We start from the raw sequence: 14,298 nt of genomic DNA, 5'->3' as shown, positions 1-14,298 counted from the left end.
AGCTGGAAGACCAGAGAGAAGAGCTGGGTTGAGCTAGGCCATGCCCAACTGGGCTCCGATATTATGCCAAAAGACGTGCGATCTAGAGCATGGCAAACGCTATGGTGGATAGAATTTGAGGATTGAGCTCATGATGGCATAGACAAAGACTTGACTTGTTACACAAGTAAATTAGGTTCCAAGATTGAGACTTGGACTCATAAACACAATCTTGTGTATAAGATTGACAATGATTAAGACACTAACTGAAAGAGGAAAGCATCATGATATTGCATTCATCATATATGAAAAAGTGATGGTCAAGTACAATGCTTTATAGTTACTAGATAGGTAGCAATCTCCCTCTCTGTGCCTATGGGATTTAGTCTACCTGCATGTCTTAAGCTCAAAACTACCTCATACAAAGAGGCTGAGTTAGGTGTGATTGCAAACATCTCAACAAATGAGAGGGAGTGAGTGAGAGGTTTGTTGAGCAAGAAAGGACTCAAGGAAAGTGAAACTCTTTATCATCTTCTTTCTCTTCTTCTTCTTCTTCTTCTTCTCTAGTAGCTTCTCGACTCGTTGGTGTGCTCGATGGTATATGCAAAGGAGCGATGGCTTCGGGTTGTGTTGATCATGGTCATGGAATCATCTTCGAGGCTTCGAAAGGTAAGATTGGTGAGTTTTGTACAACATGAAGCTAGTCTTGCATTCTTTCTTTCTTTGATTAGAGAGAAGGATGCTTGGTTAGTGTAGAGCGCAATGTTGAGAGACAAGGTGAGAGATTGTCACCAACATGGGTTTCAGCTTCTGAAAGAATAGAATCCCATCCAAAGTTTTCATTGTTGGTGTGCTTGGCTTAACACCAAGGCAGTGGGTGTGCAAGATACCACCAAGGTGCCTTAGAGAAAACTTAATGTTAATGTCAATCGTACCAACACCTGAAAACAAAGAAGAATCATAGCAGCTCTCAATATCTATCAACAATGTCTCATAGTAGCATAAAAGATCATCCTATCAAAAATTCCTCTGGACATATGTGACTATGGATTCTCCACTATTGGCCAGTAGACTACCAAAGTGTCCCCTTATGTGAGCCCAAACTAGGAGCCAAACCCACTCTCTATCAAAGAACTAGCTCATCATGAACCTACCAAACTTAAGTCATCGATACATAAAGAAAACCCCTATTGGGAGTCGGTACACCTGTATACCTATAGAGATGAGGTTTACCAATCCCATTTTACCACCCTCACATAGAGCTGGAGCCTAAATCTAAGTCTTTAACAAAACAATGGTATATGAGTAAATAATAGCTACATGTAACCATCAAGAGGAGATGCTAGAGGAGTCATGATGAGCAAGATACATAGAAGATGAAAACAAGACAAGGGATCTTCAAGGAGAAAAGTAAGCCCAAAAAAAAAAACTCATAAATTTTGCATGAGTTCAAAACTAGCAACAGTAACCAGAGTGTAGTGATGAGAACATGATATCCGAAAGCATGTGAACCCTCTCTAAAGCTGAGTAGTATATCACAAAAGGAAAATATGGACTGAACACAGCCACATAATAGCCCGAAACTTGTCGTCCAACCCTACACATAAGCAAAAAGAAAAATAAAGAGGTGGGTCGGAAAAATGCAAGCAGTAGATACCAAAAAACTATAATGGAAGGAGTAAGAATAGATCATCGGTCACCTTGAAACAGCCCAAAAATTTTATAAATGCTGATGGCAGACCACAAAATGCTGAGAAAATAGCAAAAAAACACACCAAAAAGTAGCAAAGGAAGGTTGCCCATGCTACAAATCAACTGCAATAACAAGAATAGTATAAAATAGTAGTAGGAATAATGATCATACAATCAGATATCATGTCAAAAGTGGATTGTAGTGATGGAAGCATGGAAAACTACTATAATAGATTACTGAAAATGAGAGACAAAGAAAAGAGAAAGAGAAACATTACAAAAGAAAAGTACACTACACAAAGTACTCAAAAGCAAAGAGATACTTAGGAAATGAAATCCATATATCAATGTGATAAATACCATCAAAATGACAATTAAAAAATGCCTAAAAGGTACACACAAATTCATGCATGAACTAATATATATGCTAACACTATTCTTTTCTTTCATTATCATTATTGAAGTAGAGTCTAAATGTAGTGATCCTTCAATGTTCCCATAGCATGTGCAAGAAGTAACACTATATTAGGAAATTTGAGAATTTCCATGGACTTTGGGAATCCACAATACCTTTATTATTTGACCACATGGTCAAATCTTATTGTCTTACTTAAATGTAGAGTCTACCCTAAATAATATATAAGCTACCTTCTCAAATCCCACTTTCAAATATGGATCAAGATTTAGTCATGTGGTCAAATATTTATCACTTATTTGAAATTGGGACTTAGCATATTTTCAAATTCTCTAATATGGTGTTAAGTGGTTCCACAATGGTCATCAAGATACTCTTAAGAAGCAAGCAAGGATTGATGTGAGTCAAGCATTGTTTGTATGGCACCAAGCTGATAGAGATCACATATCCCTTGCATGCAATTGCTTCTTCTTTAAGATAAAGGTCCAAAACCCAAGATTTTGAAGGCTTCTCTCCCTCTGGAGATTAAGGTTCTAAAATCAAGTGAAATGGTCTACAAGTTGAGGAAGGTTGTTGGGAGAATCCACATGTTATATCAAGCATATATGCTTATGACTTGGTTTGGTAATAAGTCTTTACCTTAATGCACAATAGGTTTTGGCTATGGAAGGAGTCATTATCTCAATATTCATAGGCCCTATAACGATTTTTGGCTCAATGATAGTGTTATGCTTTCAGTTTGGGATATGAGATCTTTGGTGTGTGTGTGTGTGTGTGTGTGTGTGTGTGTGTGTGTGTGTGTGTGTGTGTGTGTGTGTGTGTGTGTGAGAGAGAGAGAGAGAGAGAGAGAGAGAGAGAGAGAGATAAGGCATATTCCACGGTGGATTCCGTGAGGTTTTGCGATGGATTCCGTAAAATTTTATTACCGGGGCTCATACACAAGGTGGATTCTTTGTGCGAAAAGTCGATAGGGACACCTATCCTTTTCGGGCGTTTTGTTAATTTAATGTGTAAGTGGGTGATTCCATAGCGGGTGATTTCGCAAAATACATATTTAAATTAATAAACGTTTATGAGTTTAGAGTGCCCACTCATAATAAATTAAGGTTAGGATTGAGTTCTAACCAATTTATTTTTGTAGCTGAAGACTGCTAGGTATTCACTTTTTTCGGTTCAATTGTATTATTTTTCTAACAATTGTGAATGCTTCAATTGATGTGTAGAGCAAGCAGCGGTGGCATTGGAAAGCATTGGAGGATAGCGTGTATGCAAATTTATCATCAATTTTTTATGGGCGCGTATCTTAGGCATGGCGTCCATATTTTGACGCACTTATTTATTAAAGCGCTTGATATTTATTTATTACTTTTGTATGCGCATGGGTGCAAGATTTAAATATTTGTATTGGACATTGTATTTGGGTACCGCACGACTCCTTGGGCGCCCAATAGCTTTAATTCTTTAGTGGCACAAAAGCGAACACAAAAGCTAAAGCATGCTAATTGTAAATTGGGCTATTTTTTTGAGCTTGAAGATGAATAATCTATAAAATACATGCTTTGTGGAGCGCTCACACAAGGCATGGGGGGAGATTACACCCAATTAGTCTCTTGCTTCATGTCGTGAAAGCTTTCTTCATTGTTTTTTGTGCAAAAAGTAGAGTTTTTTTTTCTTGGGGACCTTCTGACGCTCACTATGCGCACATATGGCGTCCGATCTGTGCACCAGTGGTATCAGAGCGAAGCTGAGATCGAGAGCTTCCAATCGCTTACCATCTCGCATGAAGGCGCAGCTCCTGGAATTATCAAGCTCTATAGTCAGTCTCGTGGCAAACGGTTGATACCAGCGTGTTTCTGGAAGTCAAGAACCCCCTATTGTACACTCAGATCGCGAGGGACCGACCTCTGCGGAGGAGGACCACGCGGGAAGATCTTTCATAAAGTCATTGAGAACAGATAAGAAATTTCATCCATAGCTTTTCAAGCTTTAATAATAAGCTTATTAAGCTTCAAAAGAAGCTTAATAAAAAGCTTCATTACTCAAATTCACCCGTCGGCGGCGGCAGCACGTACTGCCCGCCGTCGCCGAATCTGGTGACGACATACTCAGGTCCTTCAAATCCAAGATTAGTCATAAAAGATTAAAACTACAAGTACTCTAAGTCACTCCAAGTCACTAAGTTCCTAAATATCATCTTCAACAACTACTATAGCGGCAGTTCATATTCAACAACTCACGAATCAGTTTATTACCCTCTGGAAGCCCCTGTTCACACCTGTGAATTGACAGAAGCATATTACATCAAATAATCATCAACATGCAGTCTATACGCAAAACTATTCTCTTGGAAGACGATTGTGACATCGAATCTCGCAATTGTAAAGGAGAAATACTACCAAAAGCCAAATTTAAAAAAAATAAATATACAAGCCTTGTAAACCCGCCTTTGAGCTATGCTCATCCCGCTAATAAGGTTTCGAGTGTGTGAGGTCTTTTGGAATTTTGTAGGATGACTGATCAAACCATGGAAGATTTTATGGCTAAAGGTGATCTACCCAAACCAACAATGGAGCAAAAGTTGGATTTGATTATGATGCAGCTTCAAGAAGAACGAAGAGCACGACAAGCTTTGCAAGCTCAATTAGCCAATCTGCAACGATCTACCACCGACCAAGATGGATCACAACCTGAAGATCCTATACGACGTACCATCGATACAACACTTGAAGCCCAATCCATTCGGAAAGAAAGAAAGATAAGCAAAAGAAACTTCAAATTTTGTACTTTCAATGGATCATGCGATGGAAAGACTGTCCTTGCTTTTATCAGTCAATTCGATGATTATTTCCATGAAGAATCATATGCTGAGAAAGACAAATTTAAATGTGTCACTAACCATTTAGTTGACCGAGCATCCTTATGGTGGACTGTGGTCTGCAAAAGCGTTGATTGTCCCACTACCTGGGAGACTTTCCAAAAGAAATTTTTGCAGAATTTCCTTCCACCTCAACTCCACGAAAAAGCAATCAAACAATGGGATCTTCTACAACAAAGGGATCGCGAACCTATTTCACAATATACTGAACGTTCACTACAACAAAAAGGCTCCATAGACGCGCTTGTAGATGCAATATTTGAATTGTGTTTACAAATGTCGGGCGCGTTTATTACCGCATCTACTAGCATGTCTAAAATTTCGCGTCTACAAGTGCGCTTATAGTGAAAACTACACACGCATATAGATGCGCATATACACCCGAATATAGATGCTCATATAGACGCACTTATAGATGCGCATATACATGCGCACATAGATGCGATTCCACCTGCAAATTAGACGCAAATATAGATACGCAAAATAGTGTATGAAAAAAAAACCACATGCTCTCTGGCTTTTTCTCCCCCCCATCAAATTTTGTGTATTTGGGGAAAACACAAGAACATTACTCAAGAATATTAGCCATGCTTCTCACGCAATAACAAAACATATCTTATCTATGATGAGCCCCTTCTCATAAAAGTCCATTGCAAAGATCGTGTAGTACCAGTGTGAGAGATAAGTAATTTTACAAGGTAGCCAATACATTTAAAAAAAAGTGATTTTATAAGCTAGGATCTGTTGCAAGGATCCGTTACACTTAAGGTGCCATTGCATTGTAGTGAGTATTTCTATCTACATGTCTATTTGTTTGTCTCTCTATATGTTTGTATGTCTCTCTCTCTCTCTCTCTCTCTCTCTCTCTCTTTCTCTCTTTCTCTCTCTCTCTCTCTCTCTCTCTCTCTCTCTCTCTCTCTCTCTCTCTCTCTCTCTCTCTGTGCATATTTTGCACAACAAAGTTGCACGTCTATCAGCACGTGTACACTGCACGCTAGACGCGCTCCTACACACGCCAAGTTCACAAAACTCAAAAAAACCTCAGAGGAGGTGTGGTTGTTTAATGTGAGCGCGTCTACTCTGTGGATCAGACGCGCTCTTACACGTGCCAGCTCCACAAAACTCAAAAAAAAACTAGGAGGTTTCATGGATCTTCAACACTTGCGCGTCTACGAGCGCGTCTACTCTGTATATCAGACGTGCTTGTAGACATGAATTAGCAATGAAGCACAAAATAAAACTAGGAAAAGCAAGCAAGAACTAACATACCCAAAGCTAAGAAGGAACCAAAATACAACTCAGAGTAAAAGAGAGAGAGAGAGAGAGAGAGAGAGAGAGAGAGAGAGAAGAGAAGAAGAACTCACCTTGAATATTTGTTGTGATGGGCAGCGGCACAACTACAAACTGGTTCTTCTCCTCCATCTCCTTGCTCTTTGGTTGTTCTCCTCGTCGCAACAAACATACCAAAAGCTAAGAAGGTAGCAAAATACAACTCAAAACAAAGATAGAGAGAGAAAGAGAGAGAGAGACGGAGGGAGGGAGGGAGGGAGGGAGGGAGAGGGAGAGGGGGGAGAGAGAGAGAGAGAGAGAGAGAGAGAGAGAGACAAGAAGAAGGACTCACCTTGAATTGGTGTTGTGATGGGCGGCGACAGGGCTACAAACTCCTTCTTCTCCTCCCTCTTCTTTCTCTTTGCCTCTTGCTTCCTCCCCTCTTTACCCTTTCTTCTTTGCCTCTTCCTTTCTCCTCTCTTTGTGTCGCGCGCCTGTCAAAAAAAACCCAAAAGAAATGTAAGACGGGACTACTTTGAAAAGAACGACACACCAGCAATATTTTTTAATTTTTTTAAAAATTTTAGTGCGCATTTGTGCGCGCATCTGAAAGCGCGTCTATAAGCACGTGTATATAGAGCACGAATTGCGTCTATATACACGCGCTTATAGACGCGCTTATATACGCACAGTTAAACGCACCCAACTATGCACGTGTACCAAGCGTGTCTATAACTGCTGCTTGTTGTAATGGTTTCTAGAATGCTCTATTGCAACTATGTATGCTTGAAGATGTACCTGAAGCAACTCATAAATGCAAGTTTATGTCTGGCCTACTTGGACATTTTTATGTGGAGGTCAATATGTTCAAGCCAACAACCCTTGAAGATCCTTGGCCCATGACACTGAAGACAAAATTCGCGGAAGAGATAAGTGACCACAACAATTTTCAACTAACGGTAACTTTGGTTCCAAAAAATTCAATTAAAATTTTCGAAGATTCAATCAAAGTTGTTTTCTTCCATCTTCATTCCGTAAATCTTGGACATGACCACCTGCTTTGCTATCAAACACAAATCCAAACCCGAAGCCATCTCTACAGTCAAATTCCAATATTCCTAAACTTCCTACCATTACCAATAATGTATCCAAAGCAAAACCCATAGTTTATTACAAATGTCATCAACCTGGACATTTGGCAGCCAATTGTCAATCCAAAAAGCCATCCGTTCATATCAATTATCTGGGAGCAATAGAAGATGAAGAACGTGAAGAGATGCCGGATTTTACGGAAGAATATGAAGACATTGGTACTACTTCTGATACTTTGCCAGGTATGCCAACTCCCCATTCCTTATTAACAATGAAATGTTTTGTGCATGGTAAAGAAAAAACTATTTTACATGATGATGGGAGCACTCATGACTTTATTTTTGCAAAATTGATCAAAGAATTGAATTTACATACTGTTTCTACACATTATCGCCTCAAGGCTGCATTCCTAGGTACGAGATATAATGGAACACAAGAGGTGCATAATTTAGAAATTAAAATTGGTGATTATACTGAACGAAGAAATTTCTTAGTTGTACCTTTGCAGTCTAGTGACATTATCTTAGGAATGCCTTGGCGTCATCAATACAATCCTGATATAGATTATTCTACGCATTTAATTAAAATTTATTTTCAAAGAAAACAAATCACACTGCATGGTATGCATGCTTCCAATAATTTTCCATTGCTTACTCATACTCAAGCTAAATGTGCATTACGTAAAAGTAGCAAATCCTATTTAATATGGGTGAATGAAATTCAAGCTAAAGAAAACCAGATGCATCCTAGGCATGCACAATTTCTTTCCCAATTTCAAGATTGTTTTCCGCTGATTTACCACTTGGATTACCACCTGCACGTCCTGAAGATCATAAGATAGATTTAATTCCTGGAACACAATCACCATGTAAAGCACCATATAGACATAACCAAATTGAACAGAAAGAAATTCAAAACCAAATTGACGAATTGCTTAACAGAGGATTAATTAGACCTAGTAGTTCTCCATTTAGTGCACCTGTCTTATTAGTAAAGAAGAAAAATAATACCTATCGCATGCGCATTGATTATCGTGTCCTAAATAAAATTACTGTTAAGAATAGATACCCGATTCCTAGGGTAGATGATCTTATGGACAAGCTACAAGGATCTGCCATATTCAGTATGATAGATTAAATCTGGATATCATCAAGTAAGATTGGACAAATTTGATATATTCAAAATTGCATTTAGAATACAATTTGGACACTATGAATTTCTTGTTATGCCATTCTACATTCAGTCGTATGATGAATCGCATATTTTTGAAACATCAGCATTGTGTTATTATTTTATTTGATGATATATTAGTTTTCAATAAAAATGAGAATGAGCATTATGAACATTTGTCTTTAGTTTTTAAGTTACTAAAAGACAATCAATTATATGCTAATCCAGAAAAGAGTGAATTTTTCCAAACAGAAATTGAATATTTAGGACATATTATTTCATCAGAAGGTATTAAAGTCGACCCTAAAAAAATAGAAGCAATCTTAAATTGGCCGATACCCAAAAATGTGCATGAATTACGTTTTTTTCTAGGTCTTGCTAGCTTTTACAGAAAATTTGTGAGGAACTTCTCATTACTTGCATTACCTTTGACAAAACTCTTAAAGAAGGGTATTGTGTATAATTGGTCTGACAATCAACAAAAGTCCTTTGATTTGCTTAAACATGCTTTAACTCATGCTCCTGTATTACAATTACCTGACTTCAATAGAGCATTCTTCTTAGTAGTTACTGATGCTTTGAGTAGAAGACCGACAATTCAAAATATTTCTGTGATATCATTTGATTCCCTTATTCCTATGAAAGATACTTATTACCAAGATCCTACTTTTCAAGCTGATTGGAATAAACTAGTTGCAAATAATTGGATTCCTATTGATTCATTGTCTTACACTAATGGATTTATGTTTTATGAAAAAAGATTATGTGACTGTTCCATTTCGATCATTTGTTTAGCATGAAATCCATTGTCCCCCATATCAAGGTCATAGAGGAATTATATCTACTTTGCGTACATTGATTGAATATTTTTATTGGCCACATATGGACACTGGTATATCTAATTTTGTATCTGAATGCCTAATTTATCAATGAGTAAAAAGACACCATGGTAAACAATATGGTTTACTAATGCAATTATCCATTCCATCACGACCATGGGAACAGATTTCAATGGATTTTATCACTGGTCTACCTAACACTAAAGCTAATCATGATATGATTTGGACTGTTGTAGACAGGTTCAACAAACAAGCATATTTTATTCCATGCAAGAAAACCTTAACTCAATCTCAAGTTGCTCAATTGTTTTTACTAACCATGGTTTACCAAAAGTCATTATTTCTTATCGTGATTCTAAATTCTGCAATAATTTTTGGATTACTTTGTTTGCTAACTTAGGAACAAAGATTGATTTTTCATCTGCATTTCATCTTGAAACAAATGGTCAAACAGAAGCTACTAATAGTACCATTTTAGATCTTTTGCGTGCTTACACAATTTCAAAACCACATACATGGGATACATATCTACATTTACTTCAGTTTGCATATAATAACACACCACATACAGCTACAAAGAAATCACAATTTGAAATTATTTATGGATATCGATTGCCTACACCTGTTGCATCATTATCAAACAAAATTCAAACTGCTGATGATATTGCTAACATGCATGCTACTATTTTTGATGAAGTTAAAGATATGATTGCCAAAGCCCAGCAATCATACACAAAACAAGCAAACAAGAAAAGAAAAGCTATGAGTTTTAAAATTGATGATTATGTTTGGTTACGAATTGAAAAACGAAGATTACAAAGCGTAGATAAACACCCCGTTGTCAAATTAGCACCTAGATTTTATGGACCATTCAAGATCATACACAAAATCAACGACAATGCATTTAAACTAGAATTACCACAACATTGGAAAATCCACAACACCTTTCATATCAATTTATTACGACCTTTGAGGACAACCACATGTACACCCTGTCTATGAAAACCCTCCTTTGCTAGACGAAGAAACTAAAATCCTCGAGCCTGAAACTATTATAGCTACTGACTTTATGACCACCAGAACTGGCCGTAGATATTCTAGATATTTGGTCAAGTTTAAAAACCATCCTGTTGAAGAGGCCCAATGGATGCATGCTAGAGACCTAAATGCTTTTCCCACACTGTTAGCTCCACATTCAGCTAATAGCAATTGAGGACAATTGCTATCCCGGTTCAATTGTATTATTTTTCTAACAATTGTGAATGCTTCAGTTGATGTGTAGAGCATGCAGCGGTGGCATTGGAAAGCATTGGAGGATAGCGTGTATTCAAATTTATCATCAATTTTTGATGGGTGCGTATCTTAGGTATGACGTCCATATTTTAACGCGCTTATTTATTAAAGCGCTTGATATTTATTTATTACTTTTGTATGCGCATGGGCGTACGATTTAAATATTTGTATTGGACATTGTATTTGGGTACCGCCTGACTCCTTGGGCGCCCAATAGTTTTAATTCTTTAGTGGCACAAAAGCAAACACAAAAGCTAAAGCGTGCTAATTGTAAATTGGGCTATTTTTTGAGCTTGAAGATGAATAATATATAAAATACATGCTTTGTGGAGCGCTCACACAAGGCATGGGGGGAGATTGCACCCAATTAGTCTATTGCTTCATGTCATGCAAGCTTTCTTCATTGTTTTTTGTGCAAAAAGTAGAGTTCTTTTGTTCTTGGGGACCTTCTGACGCTCACTATGCGCGCATATGGCGTCCGATCTGTGCACCACACAGAGAGAGAGAGAGAGAGAGAGAGAGAGAGAGAGAGAGAGAGAGAGAGAGAGAGAGAGAGAGAGAGAGAAAGAGTGTGTGTGTGTGTGTGTGTGTCTCGAGGAAGTTACTATATGTATATCCTCTATATTACGTGTGTTCAATGCCTATTTATAAATATCTTTATTGGTGAAATTTTCTTGAATAAAACATAATCCTTTTGTATTAAATCTATAAATAACCCCTTTATATTACACCCTTTTGCATGTAAAAAATGTATAAAGTTGGTATTTTAAAAATATCTTATTTTGAACCATGTGATGCACACATATATTCATGAGTAACTTACCCGTGTGTGTGTGTGTGTGTAATGCTTGCCTCTTTCATTTTGTCATTGATTCATGATAACTTGTTAATAATGAATATAGATTCGAAGATTCAAAGCTAACGAGATTGATGCCAAGCCTTAACAAACTTTTCCAATGTTTGATTGTAATGTATGGTTCAAACCATGGAATGTTCTTATAAGGGTTTTAAATGTGTAGTAGTCTTGATGATAATAGTAATGTAGCCTATGCCAGAGGAAGAAGTGGTTGTTGTCCACTATGCCCTAATGGGTGTACTTGGCATTTCACTAAGCCATTAGGAAGCACCTATCTCTTGCATGCAATGGCTTCTCCTTTGAGATAAGGGCCCTTGGCTTGGATGGTGAGGACATCTCTCTTTCTCGCCCCTTTGAGATTAAGATTTGGGAAACCAAATAAAATGGTCTACAAGTTGACAATAGTAGGAGATGCTTTTCTTTATATTGTATCCCTAGAAAGTAGGGGAATCCTTTTCATTCATGTGGTTCTTATATATCCCTATTATCTTTATCCTCCCTGCAAGATATAGATGTTTTCTTTAGCCATTTCTAATCGTGCTTATTGGGTGGTTAATGTATGAGTTAGCATGCACAGCCAACACTTTGAGATGTATGTATCTTTCTTGAAAGCTTACCAATGCCATGTTCCCTTTAATGATTAGCTTACCTCTATCATCTACACATTGGCAATATATCTCTTTTAGGCCATATCTATCTCTTTTTGGCATGACGAGTGTATACACGTGAATATATTGCTGAGGTATGTTTCTCGTGGATGTATTAGTCATGTTCTTGCAAATATTTGCACATTCTTACAAAACCCTATAATATGAATATGTCTCACATTTGATTCCTTATATTCCTAGATCTATGAGAGAATTTTTTAAGTGCTACAAAGTTAAAGATAGTGTGCTAAAAAGAAGATCAATTTCACATCGCATTATTCAAGTGATAGGGACAAATTGTTGTGTATGAAGTTATTTATCTAGAGCTCGATGCATAGGAACTTTTGAATAGGACGCTATAGAGCTTCAAGTATCTTTTTCATCACATAAAACCTAGATTCAATAAATTTTCTTTTCTATCATAGCTTTATGCCATGTGCACCAAGCATGTTGTTTTATCCGAGCAACCTTTACAAAAATTTACAATGGCGCAAACCAACCACGCAAAGCACCGCTAGTGAGCCGGCCCAGGCTAGCTAGTTACTATTATTGAGGGGGACTTGAGGCTGATTTTCAAAGGTTCTTCTTTTAGAAATTCAATTTTCCACGAAAACTGCTCGTGTGGTGGGGAGTACGATGGCCACAGCATGCATGCATTCTTCACTGCTTGGGGCTGGCAAGTAGGCCAAGTTTGCCGACGGGGAGAGTGAAGAGGGGGCCGTTGGCGTCGGCGGCCAGGATGCCGGCGACGGCGTTGTACCAGGCGATGAGGGCGGTGACGATGCCGGTGAAGCCGCCGGCGCGATGCATGGAGGGCGAGTGCCGGAGCTCGGTGGCCGTGAGCAGGGCGAAGGTGAGGGAGAGGGCGGCGAACAGGGCGACCAGGGCGGCGGACGTGCGCAGGCTGCACGCCAGCATCAGCAGAGTGAAGATGCTCCAGGCCAGAAGGAAGGTCCCGACGGCCGGGGCCAGGTCCTCCTGAGCCGAGGCCTCCTTGTAGGCGGCCGCCACCGGCTGAAGATAAATATCAGTATGGGCCCCAGACTTTTGCGGACGTGTCGGTTCTCTTCCGGTGATTTGCCGGTTGTTTAATTTTTTATATTTATTTGAATAATTAATTTGCATGATGGAGCTCTGTCATCATCCTCTCACGCGGTCGCATGGTTGTGAGCGTCTGCCTGCGATCGAGAAGGTGCGGAGTTCGAAACCTGGGAATCAGTCGGGGAGAGACCAAACCTCATTTTAGGGGCCTTTTTAATCTCTGGGACCCATAATTACCTGGTACGGGCTGAACCCGTCAAGATCTGTGGGGCCCGTGCTGATATATATCCACAGCCGCCGCGACCCCGAAGGCCGGGATGAGAAGGACCGCGTAGGCCAGCCAGAAGGCCCCGTAGGAGGTAAAGGCGGTGGCCGCGAAGGTGTTGCCCGCCCGGAACTCCCACATGCCCGCCAGGCCCTGCGCCACCCCGCCGTAGAACAGCGCCAGGCCCAGGACCACGTTCACCGGCCCGCTGCTGCTCACCCCCAACAAGCCCGCGTTGTAGCACGACAGCACGAACGTCGTCAGCGCGAACGCCGAGAGGCCCAGGGGCCCCGCATTCGCCTGCTGCAGCCCGCCGCCAACCATGTTGCTGATTGGCCCGCACATGTACTTGTCGCCTAGGTAGTACGGCATGGGTGATAGCGGGCCTGCCGGCGCTGCTCCGGGGTGGCCCATCGACAGCACGTGCTGCGGCGTCGTCATCGACATGCCCCCCCCGCTCTCTCTCTCTCTCTCTCTCCAATGTGCTACTACGCTCCTCGCTCTCTAATTTGCTAATAGACTATCTGCTCTAGAATCTCTATTCCTTCCTTGTCTTCTCCTCCTCTCACTGCAAGCCGTGGTAAGACGCTCTCTCTCTCTCTCTCTCTCACAAAAACACTAATCTGCCCGCTCTATTAGATGTGCGTGCTAATATTATGATCTCTACTGTCTCCGCTTACCTTCGATCCTTGCTGCACACTCCCTCACCATGCGTTTATAGCCCCCAACACACTCCCTCACCATCAAGCCGGTTATAATTCTTGCAATGTAGTCGCACATCACTCCAAGTGGCGCAAATCCAAGATGCCCCCATTATCATCATGTCCCACGGGCTTTTTCAATTCACTAATGCTAACCGAATTTG

At 39.8% G+C, this 14,298-nt stretch overlaps 1 pseudogene; it reads right to left on the bottom strand.

The window, feature by feature from the left end:
• Positions 1-3,854: 3,854 nt before the first annotated feature.
• On the bottom strand, positions 3,855-13,874 carry LOC148026182 (acetate permease A pseudogene; annotated as a pseudogene).
• Positions 13,875-14,298: the final 424 nt, after the last annotated feature.

Source organism: Lygodium microphyllum, chromosome 14, assembly GCF_053477565.2.
Source record: "Lygodium microphyllum isolate KBCC chromosome 14, Lygodium_microphyllum_v1.1.10, whole genome shotgun sequence".
Lineage (NCBI taxonomy): Eukaryota > Viridiplantae > Streptophyta > Polypodiopsida > Schizaeales > Lygodiaceae > Lygodium > Lygodium microphyllum.
The sequence above is the reverse complement of the archived record's forward strand: the minus strand, read 5'-3'. Positions and strand labels throughout refer to the sequence as shown.